Raw genomic sequence first — 11,548 nt, 5'->3', positions numbered from 1 at the left:
CTTCGATAACCAGAAATCCTGAATTATAGCACTCCACAAATCTTCTCCACTCTAAAAAGGCTGTTTGGTTTAGAAATCTGCTGGCAGAATACCAACTATGTGAGTTTTGGAGCCGGTGACATTAAAGATCTCAAGAGTATACAACCATCATGAACAGGGAAACAAACAACCTTTCATAAAATAAGTCATCGTCTTCATTCCCTGTTCAGTTAGAGAGGAAATTAAAATGTCCAAACCTGGGAAATCAAGTTAAAGGTTGGTCTTTTCGACATTTCTGCAGTTATTAAGTTATGCCTAAAAGCAGATATGGAGAACTGGACAAAGGAAGACATTTGTAGTGCGCAACAAGTTTTGTCGGTCCAATACAACCCAAGAGCTGGGCTACGTATTGCTGGATACCATGTACCAGTGCCTTTTCTGTTAACTAATTATATACATACACAGAGAGACAGAGCACTCTTGTTACAATTGAATTATACATTGAGGCTGGGATTCTCAAAAGAGCCAAAGGAAGTTTGGTGCCCACACCCACAGAAATTCAATGGGAGCTGGCATCTAACTCATCTACACATGGAAGTTATTCTGAAGTAAGGTAGAGTATATTTACAACAGAAGAGCTATTCTGCAAGAACTCTGTGTACAGCCAAGTGCTTTCAAAGTCCCAGCTGATAATATTAGGAGAGATAGCCAAGGTAAATCAGGACTATAATGGGACAATCAGATTCTGAATTGAGCTGAGTACAAATCCAGTCAGTTTGCGGGATTTGTATTTGTACAAGGCATAAGATATGCCCCCCCATACCTTCCCTAGTCTAAAATCCAATCCTCAAAGGGGCCAGTACTAGCTGCTACAGAGAAAGGTGCAAGGAACCTGGGAATAGGCAATTACTTAATAGCCTGCTCACAAGGAATAGTCGGCCCTCTACAAATCTGATGCCAAAATCCACTCTGAATATGGACTGTTTGTACCGGTCACTGCCACAATGACGGCATTATTTACAATACATATCCACTCTTTCTCATCACCCTGACCAGGTCCTGACTGGGAAAAATCACTGAAGTGCTTGATTAACTTTACTTTCCACTGAAGTCAATGGGACTTCCTGAGCACATGCTTTAGTGCTTTTCTGAATCAGGGCCCACGTACTGAGCTCCACAGACCCAGTCTGCTCCCTCCCACCACCCCATTTCAATGTTCAGCTCTCTCCACCTCCGATTTAGCTCCTTCTTTCCACCGGCTTCCTGGCTCTATGACCCCCAATCCCCTGTCTCATCTCTTTCATTCCACCCCATCTCCATTTCTAGAGGCTGCTTTCCAGACTATAGCAATCTCGATTCCAGTGCAGAATGCTAATAGCAGCTCCTATAGCTATAAAGACTACAAAAGTCACTTGTGCATTTGTTTAGTTATATTTAATTTACCACCCTCTGCAATAGTGCTGACAGTCTATTAGCTGTTCTTGATTCGCTTTTGGATATTAGACCTGCTCTACTCACTACCTAAGGATGGGTATGCTGGGTAAACGCGTGATCTTTCTAACCCAGCAGCCACAAACCACTTCTGGCCCCTGGAGCCTTCTTGAAAACGAAGAGTCTCACGCCAGGAAGCTGCCCACAGTGAGCGTGTTTTAAGTATAGTCAAGGATGAAAGCACAGAGAGCTTTGCATGTGTTCAGCTCAGCAGATTTTGCTGTGACCCCTACAAAGCTTGGACTCTGGACTGGTACTAAAATTCCCTATGCTCATGCTGATCATTTCGCACAATGAATTCATCTGTGTAATTGGGTTTGGTTGTCCTAAGATTAACCCTGTGTTTGTTCGGCAATTAGAGCTCTAGCTATGCAAAGCTGAATCTTCTTTCATTTGGCGCTTATCTGGGAAAGCAGCCTCCATGGAATTTCCTGGATTTTCCATTTTTTCCTCTTTGGTTGGGATTGGGAGACAGGGGGAGAAGGGAGGAGAAGAAAGAATTCCTCTCTCGTTTTATTGTTATTTTTGCCATGCAGTGATTTCGGTCTCAGAGCCAGTCAGGTTTTTAGTCGTTGCAATAGTTATGATTGTGAGTCGAGTCCCAACATCCTAATCCAGTTCTGTTGTGAGTGGCTGCACCGTACCTACCTAAATTGCCCCTGCAATTTCAATTGCATGCAGATTTTCCCCCTCACTCTCCAGTGTTACTTTGTTGTGTTAAACAACTGTCACCTTACATCCCAGAGGCAGCTGCATTTCACTAGTAGGCAAAATGATCTCTATACCAGGGGTAGGCACGTGAGCTGATTTTCAGTGCCACTCACACTGCCCGGGTCCTGGCCACCAGCCCGGAGGGCTCTGCATTTTAATTTAATTTTAAATGAAGCTTCTTAAACATTTTCAATACCTCATTTACTTTACATACAACAATAGTTTAGTTCTATATTACAGACTTATAGAAAGAGACCTTCTAAAAACAACAAAATGTATTACTGGCAAGCGAAACCTTACATTAGAGTGAATAAATGAAGACTCAGCACCCCACTTCTGAAAGGTTGCCGACCCCTGCTCTATACTATGGTATGGGAACCTTTGTGATGACAGACGCTATATAAATGCAACGCCTTTTTCTCTCTCTCTCTCCTTGCTCTCTTCCCTCTCATCCTCATTATTCATTCTCTCGAGTGCTCAGTGCAGAGATAAAGATTGTTACTGTCTTGCAAAGAGGATTTTTGTGCAAAGTGAACTGAAGTTTATCACAGTCATGTTGTGTGTTATTAACACTGCTTGGGGCCATTTCTAAATTGTTTCACTAATTACTTTTGCCATTGCTTGGTTTATGGATGCATGCTGTGTGTTCTGGCCCATTTGCCTAGGAAAATGCATAGATGCCTTGAGAGCACTCCTGTGGCCTTTCAGACAGGAAACCGCATATTTACTTATCTAGGTAATGCAATAAAAAAAGGCTTTATAATTTGAGCTGCAACCTGATCTTTGAACTCACTCCATTGCTTGACTTGGAACAAAAAAAAAGGAAAAAAAAGAAAGTACCTCCCTCCCAAGGAAAAATGCTTCAAATTCAGTGCTGCAGATTGTAGCAAGTCAGGATTGGAACCTCCTGGGATTCCTTTCCAGCTAGGTGAGTGCATGTCCTATAGAGGAGAGATTTACTGAGTCACAACTACATGTGAATTCAGGTGACACAAGGTCAGCTGGGTAACTAATCCACTGGATTAGGAGACATCTTCCAAAAGGACCAGTCAGTCCTTCGGGGTCCCATTCACTGGAAAGGCTGGCCCTGGAGTTTGGGAATGTTCAGATCTGGGATTTTGGATCAAACTCATCTTGATACAATCAAGATATGTGGCCTTTCCAGCTCTCAAATGGGGGCGATATTTACCCATTGATTTGCTTCAGAGAGACTGTCACAGCCGTTTTCTTCGGTGTCATTCCCTGCAGATGTACACTTTCTGGGCCTGAGTCCCTCTCATGCTTGTGTACATTGGGAGCAACTCCAGTGAAATCGATGATGCTTTACTAGGGCCTGATCCAAAACTCATTGAAGCTAATAGAAAGACTCCCACTGATTTTAATGAGCAGTTGGACATAGACTAGGCCCCAAGAAGAGAATCAGTCTGCATGAATTTTGGGTTCAAACCCTCTCTAAAACTTAAAGCCAAACCCAGGTGGCACAGCCTAGTTTCAACGGGCTTCCTGTTCACCCCTTTCCAAATTTTGCATGGTTTCCATTGCAAAACCATAGCTGGATCTCCCCAGATTAGCTCAAAACTGGGCCCAGGTTCTCCTGGGAGGATCATTAACATTCAACAAATCTAGGCTGAGTTTCAAGACTGGAACAAAACTTGAAACCAGATGAGTTTTTATGAGGACACATTTCTCCCGATGAGTTTTGCAAAGCTCTAAAAATAACCCTGACATTCATGCTGCGAACGTCCCATTTCTGCATACTAGCGCCACTAGGAACACACAGCTAACAATGCAGGCAGAGCCATTTTGAAGACCATGAAGGAAAAGAGAGTAACTCCTGATCTAAGATCTCAGGATCATCTTCCACTGAAGGTGGATTCTGCATCTTGCTGTTAGTTGGTCAGTTCCAGCACCAGTGGTGGAGTTGTATGGAGCAGTTTTATTACTTTACAAACCCCAGTGCCCATGTCACAAATCATTGGCACATCAGGATTTTTAAAATATACTAAAATTGCCAAGGGATTCAGCAGACACAATGACACCATTAAGTAGAAGGAGATTCATTACAGTGGAAATGGATCTACACAGAAGTGGGAGAAAATTGGCTATGCTGGCATCTCCAGTACAGCCACAGTGAAGCCCTCATTTAGTACAACACAGGTAAGTGCATATGAAGATGTCCACCGCCAATTAATGAGGGGTGAGTATGTCTCAAGTGCCTGCTCCAGGCCTTACATAGCTCTTAAGGAACACTTGCAAGGTCTGCCCACTCATGAGTGTACATGAGGGCAGCATTTGGTCCTTAAGTGGTACACATGGTCTTGTGCATGGCCCATTCCACTGTACTGAATTTTGCCCCTGAGCAGTATCTGTTAGTTTACATTCGTATTTTCACATCTAGATATCCTCTTTTGGGGTGAACTACCCTCAAATGATTCTTCAACAAGACTTCAGTCAGCACCTGTAGAAAAATCCAAGTATCTAGCCTCATGCTCCGTTTCATTATCAGTTCCGAGGTTTGAGTATTAAAGTCAGTGAGGGCTTATCTACAAAAGGAAAGCTGACCACAATAGTTCCTGGGGCATAAGCTATGAGAGCATCCACACAGGGTACTATTTTTCAATAAATATTAAGGTCCACTTCCCAGTATAGACACGCCCTAATTCCCACCTTGTATTTGATCCAATTACCGACAGGTACAGTAGGTTTGGCAGAAGAGTCCCAGCCTTGTAACTAATCACAGAGCTGGATGGAAGAAGGTATGGACACTGACACCCTTTTATATTCCATCTACTTAGTGAACTTAGAAGAAAACAAGCTCTGTGCTAAAACATGTAGATTGCCTTTCAAAGAGCCGATGTGTAGCTTGAATGTCCCTGGCCACTTCTTTGGCTATAAATCATGCTGCATGCGATAAGGTAATTACCCTCTCCTTGAAACAATTCATAGAGAAAGCTATAAAAAGCCTGGCTTGTAAAGAGAACAATAAAGAGACAGCACAATAAAACCTCATTCAGGGCGGGGAGGGTACTACATTTCTGCTGGCCATTAAATGCCTCTTGTTTTTCCAGACCATGAGGCAAGGGGTGTGTGCGCGCACCCTGGAACCTGGAGATGCTTTACAGAGGCCTTTGCCATCAACTCCCTGGGAGCTCCTACATTCCTTGCACAGGGACAATGTACCCGCTATAAAACAAAGAGACGGCAGAGGATAACACAACATCTTCTCTAGCATCAACAATGGAGCGTCTGCAGCCAGGACAGCCTGGCCAGCCGCCCAGCATGGGGCTTGCTCTCAAGCCAGGCTGGGCCGATGGGCGTGTTCAGCCCATCACAATTCAGCAGTCTTGCCAATAAAGCTTACATTTGCTACCCAGTTACACCACTGTGGCCTGCCCACACCTTGCAGGCCGATGCCTCTATGATCAGAGGAGCTTCTTGGTTTTCCTTGTTCCCCTTCCCTGGCTTTCTGGCTGAGGGAAATGAGCTGTAGCTCTTTCCAGAGCCAGTAAGTGCTAGTAGCCTTGGCTGGATCATCCTGAGTGGGATTGCTAGAGTGTTTTATGAAGCATCTCCATGGGTTCCTCCCCAACCTCTGCCAACATAGCATTCGCCTTCTTTTCCAGATAGAAACATTGTGGGGCATATCGTTTACAGGAGTGGTGGATTGCTTCACAGCCCATCTTAAAAACCGAGTGCCTGAATGGCCATTAAAGATCCTATAGCCCTTTTTACAAGAGGAGGAGTTTGCCCTAGACCCCACTGATAAGAAATACAACAGAGATTGCTAATGATGATGACGACAAATTAGACTCTCCTTTACCTGGTAGTCTGGGGACAGGTGGTTGATGTTACAGGCTCTCTCTTTGCAGAAGGGAAGTACATGATTGCAGTGGAGGCTCTGGGAGGGTTATTCTGCCCTCTACATTGCCTTACAAGCACATTCACTGTTGGAGATTATTAACCCCAACTAGAGGGTGGTTACAGGTCTGGCTCCTCCTCTGAGCTGCCTTTAAATTGGCCCCAGATTAAAAGCTGGATATAAACGCATCCTTGTGAGTCTACCCCGGGACTAATATGATCTGAATGTCTCAACGGGACTTTGTTAGTGATTGAGCTGAACCTTGGGAGGCTTCACAATAACTCAGTAAGTAGAGAGCTGATGAAAACAGCTTCCAGGAGACCGCCAGGCAATGTGTAATACCAGTAATCGACTCAACTTCTCTGGCTCTTCTGACATGTTTGGGCCTCTCTGCACGAAGTGAAGATGCCTTGAACCAAGTATTTTCTGTCTCAGGCTTGGCTTGAGTCCCAGCACAGCTACACTAACGTAGCTCTAGCTAGGCAGAGGTGGTAGCGCTGTATGCATATAAGCAAGGAGCTCTGTGTGGAGGGAACCCTGTGCTGCATCAGCTTCCTCACTAGTAAAGGGCTTTGAGCTCATTTAGGATAAGACACTATCATGTGGTTTGCTGGTGCTCTGATTCAGGCCCTGACATCTCCTGTTTAGAAAGATTAACTGGGGTGGGCCAAACTTCTTTAGGCTCAACATCAAAATACAAGACGTTTTCAAATCTACATTATTTGTTTTAAAGATGGGACAAGCCCTCAGCTGCAAGTGCTCCTACTGTTAGAGACAAGCAAGCTCTTCGGCTCAAGCCAAGCTCTGATGTATTAGCTTGTCAGTCCATGTCAAATGATCCGCAGATGGAACTGGCCTGTGGCTATAGGCAAAGCATCTTCTACTTTATAATGTGTCCCCACAATGCTTCTTAATAATAAGGGGTTCTTTCTGCCTTGCACCATAGGTTCTCCTGTCCTGGACCATCACTATATCATTCTGTGCTGGAAAATTCAGTGGCACACACACTTTTCTAATATAATCAGGAAGAGACATGCAAGTTTAATTCCTTTCAAAACAAAACAGAAAAACCCTACCCTGGACTTAATATACCACCACTCTGCTGACTCCCCCTCTTCTGTTCCCATAGTAAAGGCATAAGCCAGCATCAGATTTTGAGGTACACGGTCTCAGTGCTTTGCATAACATCTGGCAGATCCCTGCTGGGGAAGGTGCTGAACAAACCAATTTGCTTTAATCAATAGCTAATAAGTCAGCTTCCTCATTAAAAGGATGGCTGATAAGGGAAAAGATGGCTTATACCAGGTCTACTGAAGGTGGTATTTTAGAAAAGCTACCTTGAGTAATCTTTCAAAGATAAAAATATTCTTATCGTCCCTGCTGAGGAAAATTAGCAGATACATAACCACAGGTTAATGCATGTATTGTGGAAATAGATAACACGAGATATGCAGACATAAAAACACTGCAGCCAGGTTTTCTGCCATAGTGGCATCTGCTGCACTGACACAGATGATTAGCTAAGGATTGCAAATGTTTTTACATTTGTTACTCTCAACTTTCTCGCTTGCACGGCTCAGCCACCTGTGATGTCTCGTCTTTTAGGCCTGACATGTGCTGGTGGCAGTGCATAGGGTAGTTGTAGCTACACGCCACTGTGAAAAGGAAGCTGCATCCACACAGCACTGTGTAGCTGCACGTGGCAGTGAAAGCTCTGGTGGTGGGGAGGAAAGGGGGAAAGGCTCTGGCAGCTTCCCACCTTCTGCTAGAGTCTTTCCTTGCAGTGGGAATACTGACATTAGAAAAGGTTCAGAGAAGGCAACTAAAATGATTAGGGGTTTAGAACAGGTCCCATCACAAGGAGAGATTAAAGAGGCTAGGATTTTTCAGCTTGGAAAAGAGAAGACTAAGGGGGGATATGATAGAGTCTATAAAATCATGAGTGGTGTGGAAAAAGTGAATAAGGAAAAGTTATTACTTGTTCCCATAATATAAGAACTAGGGACTACCAAATGAAATTAATGGGCAGCAGGTTTAAAACAATAAAAGGATGTGTTCTTCACACAGTGCACAGTCAACCTGTGGAACTCCTTGCCTGAGGAGGTTGTGAAGGCTAGACTATAACAGGTTTAGGAGAACTAGACAATGAATTATCTAGTTAAGGTTAAGTCCATTAATGGCTATTAGCCAGGATGGGTAAGGAATGGTGTCCCTAGCTTCTGTTGTCAGGGTGGAGATGGATGGCAGGAGAGAGATCACTTGATCATTACCTGTTAGGTTCACTCCTTCTGGGGCACCTGGCATTGGTCACTGTCAGTAGACAGGATGCTGGGCTGGATGGACCTTTGGTCTGACCCAGCATGGCCATTCTTATGTTATGGGGAGGCAGCAGGACACTAGACGTGGAAAGTAGAGCTTGGGCATGTAGAGAGCTGTGTAGGGTGCATACCCTAAAGATCACACATGTCCTTACCCTAATCCCCTAACCAGTGCCTCCTCATCTACCCTGCCATTCATAGCCATGCTAGGTGGGTGTGCAGCATCCGTACTCGACCTGCCCACTCAAAGTGCATACCTAGCCTTAGAGGGCAAGGGCCAGATTTGTATAGGTATGTAGGCCCCTAAAGATGCAATTGGCCCCTATGTGCTTTTAAAAATGCCACTAGGCACCCAACTGCATTGCTAGGTGCATAAACTACCTTTGAAAATCTGGCCTGAAGCTCTATGGAGGAGGGGCTGTCATGTACTGTAGGTTTGTGAACCCATTCTGTGCAGTGTAGTGGTAAAGAAATAATGCTTCCAAAGATTGTGGGTGATACAGCAAGGAAGAAAAATAAACAGCTGTGGGCACATTCCAGAGGGGTGTCCTTGTTCAGTCTTCAGGGAGCTGAACAGAAATATGCAGCTTTCCATTAATGCTCCTCTGGGATTTGTTTTTTACAAACCTTAAAGCAGGGGTTCTCAAACTGGGAGTTAGGACCCCTCAGGGGATTGCAAGGTTATTACATGGGGGGGTCGTGAGCTGTCAACCTCCACCCCAAACCCCGCTTGGCCTCCAGCATTAATAATGGTGTTAAATATATAAAAAAGTGGTTTTAATGTATAAGGGGGGTCGCACTCAGAGGCTTGCTGTGTGAAAGAGGTCACCAGTACAAAAGTCCAAGAACCTCTGCCTTAAAGGAACTGAACCCCCATCTCGTTGCCTTATTTTACGAACAGGAGACAGCCCGAAAGGGGCCATGCTTTTCTAGATTGCAACTCACGCCGCTTCTTAGCAATAAAGTAATAGCAACTTGTCTGAAGGAATCTATTCATGGGCTTTTAAGTCAACTGTAGATATTCCCTCAGGTCTGAAACTTGGCATGCAATTTTGGCCGTTCTACCTATCACTGGGTGTTTAAACGCTAATCATTCTTGAACCGTCAGAACAACTCATGGCTCAGCCTATTTTTCCACCTGCATCACTGCTAAAATATGGGGGAGCAGGGACAAGTCAAGGGAAAGATCCTTGGAGTGGGGATCACATTTTATTCTATGTTCTGTACAGGCCCTACCACACACTCAGCACTCCAACAATGAAAAACCTCTACTGGGGCTTGCGTGGCTTTGGCCACAAGCAAGTACCTGGGATGTGCACCTCAAGTTATTTGTACAGAAACAGGGGGTTGAGCCTCTGTGGGTCCGCCTTTAACCCTATCACTAATTAAATAGTTGAAATGTTTGTGCAGCTGTTTGGGATTTTTTTTAAGCCAATGTCTCCTTTGAAATACGATCTTTGATTAAACACTCAGTGTAAAAAAAAAAAGAAGAAGAGAGGGACTAACCTCAAATTATGTTCTGTGTCTCCATCTTCTGTTCATGAGCAGGCCACTCTGTACCTTTCAACCCACGCATTATATGCATTGCATTTTCAGCTTCGAAACATTCACAAATCCTGGGTGTGCCTCAGCACTGTCCCCTTCTGTCCAATCACAGTTTTATAAACAAATGAAGAGAGAGAACAGGTTTGTTTCTACAAGTGATATGAGAAACTGCAGGTTAGTTTCTGAAGTTTGCAGGTCAAAGCTCAGAGGAAAACTATGGAGAAAGCAAGGATTAATAAAGTTTCATGAGTCTCCCTTCTCACCCTAGAGAGCAGGGTGAAACTAGAAAGTAGGCTGACAAAAAGTTCCGTTGCATTAACACTAAACCCCTTTAAACCTCTCGGGCAGTGTAAGAGCTTTAAGGTGGGTGGAAGTACAGCATCGTATTGTGATTTCCATAAAAGATCCTGGCTGCAGCCCTTGAAAACAATGTTGATGGTTATGCTCGACAGCAATAATTTTTGGGCTGCAGCAGCGCAGTTTAACGTACCCTTCCCCAGACAGCTGCTGAGTGTATCAATGCTTTTTAGCCAGCCTTGATGTAAACTAGCCACTGTTGCAGTTGTTTCTGCTGCGGCAGAGTCAGAGGGAGACAGTTCAGCGATGGGTGGGAATTGCAAATAAAATGAGCTTTTCAAATCTGCCTACGGGACCTGGAGATCCAGTCCCGTTAATTTGAACAGGAACTGGGCATTCAAATTGCTTTAGGCAGCTCTGAAAACTGCAGACATAGATTCTAGGAGGGAAAAATGTTTTCAAGACTGTAACAAGGACGGAACGTATAAATAAATGTACAAAAGCTATAGCTGAATGAGCTTTTGTAAGAGAATTAAGACAGGGCAGATTTCTGTTCTTTTTGTTAATTTATGCCCAGTCCTGCAACGATCACTACATAGACTTCTGTGGCCACACGGAGCTCATGGTAGGAAGGGGTCTTAGGTCTTGAAATATCTTACCCCATGGTACCATAACATAGGCATAGGTAAATGTATAGTCCCAAAGCTGTTTGGGACCTGTAAAAAGTTAGGTATTTGGTACTCTGAGGTGGGAAAGGGAGGAATTATTTGGGGGAAGTTTTATGGCCTGTGTAATACAAGAGCTCAGAGTCCCATCCCTGGCCGTTGGAGATATTTGCTGCTAGCATTCGCAGATTGGTTACGTACCATTATGGGCAGTCTCATCATACCAGCCCCTCCATAAACTTATCAAGCTCAAACTTGAAACAAGTTAGGTTTTTCCCTCACTGCTCCCCTTGGAAGGCTGTTCCAGAACTTCACTCCTCTGATGGTTAGAAACCTTCATCTAATTTCAAGCCTAAACTTGTTGGTGGCCAGTTTATATCCATTTGTTCTTGTGTCCACACTGGCGTTTAACTTAAATAATTCCTCTCCCGCCCTGCTATTTATCCCTCTGATATATTTATAGAGAGCAATATCTCCCCTCAGACTTCTTTTGATTAGGCTAAACAATCTTATAGAAAAAGAGGAATGCTGTGTTAGCTAAGTTTAGGCTCCAGAAATCATGTTATGATTTTGCTTTATATGGAGCCATTTGTTTCCAGTAGTCTCACTATCACTTGAATATCTATCTGGTCTTTGAAAATAAACTTATTCGGGTTTTCACTATATCTATTTGTGTGGTGCGT

The sequence above is a fragment of the Chelonoidis abingdonii genome, chromosome 20 (genome assembly GCF_003597395.2).
Source record: "Chelonoidis abingdonii isolate Lonesome George chromosome 20, CheloAbing_2.0, whole genome shotgun sequence".
NCBI lineage: Eukaryota > Metazoa > Chordata > Testudines > Testudinidae > Chelonoidis > Chelonoidis abingdonii.
The sequence above is the reverse complement of the archived record's forward strand: the minus strand, read 5'-3'. Positions refer to the sequence as shown.